Below are 2,980 nucleotides of genomic sequence, written 5' to 3' on the forward strand. Positions count from 1 at the left end.
ACCAAGATATTGAAGCTTTAATCAAGCCACTGGGCATCAAAAATTTTAGAGGTGTGTACATGTCTGATTCTTTACCAGAACAACCACTCAACAAAGAGTGTGGCATTGTTAATTTGGATAAGTACAAAAATCAGGGCACTCACTGGATTTGTTATCTTAAATATTTAAAAGATGAGGCATTTGTGTTTGATTCATTTGGAGGTGTTCCACCTGAAAATTTAGTAAAATATCTAAAATCAGCTAATCTTTATTACAATAATGCCCGTGTTGACAATTTCAAAGATGTAAATTGTGGACATTTGTGTTTATCTGTTCTTAGATATATGTCTCAAATAAATAAACCATCAATTGAAAATTTTCAAAAAGCCCTGTGGTATCTGAAACATCATGGGGGTATTCCATCTCACCAGCCAAAATTCAATATTGAAACTCAAATTACATGATGACATAGTGTATCCCCAAACAATAGCTCTCAGAGCATTTTATGGCATGTACTTGATCCCTAATATTACACACCACAACAACACAATTGCAGTTGGTGATCAAAAAATTGTCATCACTCCAGGGCAATATAATCTATCCACTTTAAATGCTCAGTTACCCAGAGGTATAGTTTTAACTCAAAATTCTGTCACTCACAGAGTAGAGATTGTATCTGCTACAGAAACAGTGGATCTGGGTACTATAGGAGAGCTGTTAGGCTTTGAGAACAACACAAAACTTGAACCAGCCATCAAACACACTGCTATTAATATACCTAAATTCTTAGCCATAGAGACTCTGAATATTCACTGTAATGTGGCCGAGGGTATGATCACCAAATCAAATGGCATAGGCACTCACAAACAAACTGGCATTATTGCAACATTCAAACCTAATTCTGAATTTATGGAGCCCATCATCTACACTCCATCCCCGACATTATATTTTCCTGTGTGCCATAACAGAATAGATTATATTGAATTGATGGTCACTAATGAAAAAGAAGAATTAGTTGATTTTGCTGGAGCCACAACAACTGCAATCATAGAGATTAATATTTAAATAAAAATACATACAAGAAAAAAATGGAAAATATTGAGAGTTATGAGCTACAATCATTCCCTCCAAACAGGAGGACATTTGCAAATTTAAATCAACCCAACACAGAGATTGAGGTTGATCTTGATGTAGGGGATGGCTTTATACACCCCCACAGAGCAGATCTATACATCAAATTTGATGTTGTAAAGCTCGATGGTACAGATTATCCGGCAAATTCAAATATAAGATTGGTTGACAATTTTGTGCCACATCTGTTCTCTGAAATTGAGATCAGAAAACATGGTGTTGTTATAAACAGAGTGGATTATCCGGGTATTACCTCCACAGCTTTGGCCACACTAAAATTATCCAAGACCGAGGCTTCTTACTACAAAATAGCTGGATTTGAGGCTGGTGATAAGATATTATCTAAAAACCACACAGTGCTGTTCCCCATGCGCCTGTTGCCAGGATTCTTCTCAGATTACAAAGATATTATGTGGAAGGGTGGTTTAAGAATCACATTTAGAAGAGCTGCCAATGATAATAATGTTTTGATGAGGTACAGTGCATTAAACTCTACAGGGGAAGCTGTGCCTAATACCCTACCTGATGAATGCAAGTGCCTTATTCAGACTATGGAGCTAAGAATCCCGGTTGTTGAATACGAGGCCAGTTATGCTCTTAAATACAAAGCAGATATCCTAAAAAATCCACAGATTCCTCTACAATTTTATACATATCAATGTGTACAGAAGCCTGCATCTGGTACCTATTATGAGTTTGATGCTACAAATTCATTCTCCAGTATACAATATGACATGCCGGATTTTGTGGTGGTACTGTTTCAGACTGGAAGACACAATAATCAGGAAAAAATTCAAGTAAATTTGATAACTGCAACATCAAGAACATTTATCTTAAAAATGGCAGAAATGAGGTATTTCCTAGAGAAAATTACAATTTAGACATGTCCAAGGATGATTTCCTTAAATTATATGAGGCATTTACAGCATACAAAAGGGTTACTACTGGCAATACTGACATGTATTACACACCAGATGAATTCAAAGCACAGAGACCCATTTTTGTCATCAACACTTCAAAAAGAAAACAAGTTGTGGTTAATGACAGGACTAACATTAAAATTATCTGTGAATTCCACGATACACTCCTCGATGACACCATATGTAGTGTTATTCTCATAGGTGAAAAATCATATGTTTATGATGTAAGAAATGAGAGAGTCACAGAGCAATTCTAGAGGGCCGACTCAAACACAGAGCTCTTGTTTTACAAGGTAGCAATATTAATATTTTGCCGTCAGGGAGGCCGACACACTCTACCAGGTTTGAAACCTGGGGGCCTCTTGATATAAGCCATGGAACTATGTCTACAGCACTTCTGCATTTTGCAGGAAAGCTCAAATACAGCACTTCTGCTTTATTGCAGGAAAGCTCAAATACAGCACTTCTGCTTTATTGCAGGAGAGCTCAAATACAGCACTTCTGCTTTATTGCAGGAAAGCTCAAATACAGCACTTCTGCTTTATTGCAGGAAAGCTCAAACACAGAAATATGCAATGAATATTTCTGTAAGTTACACACTCGGGTATATATTATCACAACAAGGCAAAACCAATTCAGGCTTGCATGCAAGAGGCCAATATTCTCTTTACTAAGAATTTCCCTTGGAGTTAATAACATGATGGATGGCATGGCAATTTCCCCTGAAAAGGCACAGTGTAGATTTTATCTCATGCATGCAAGCAGATATAATCTCCCAGGCGTGCATAATCTATTGCTGGCCGGGACATGGAACTGATCAAAAGATTAGAAAGAACATGAAACAGCCTGCCCTTGTCCTATTGTATTGATCGGGAAGTTTTGCTTGCATGAGAATATAAGTATTTTTCGCTTAATTTCAAGTGTAGCCAAAACAATGTCAAGGAGGCATA

The sequence above is a fragment of the Lepisma saccharinum genome, chromosome 4 (assembly GCF_977018435.1).
Source record: "Lepisma saccharinum chromosome 4, izLepSacc3.1, whole genome shotgun sequence".
NCBI lineage: Eukaryota > Metazoa > Arthropoda > Insecta > Zygentoma > Lepismatidae > Lepisma > Lepisma saccharinum.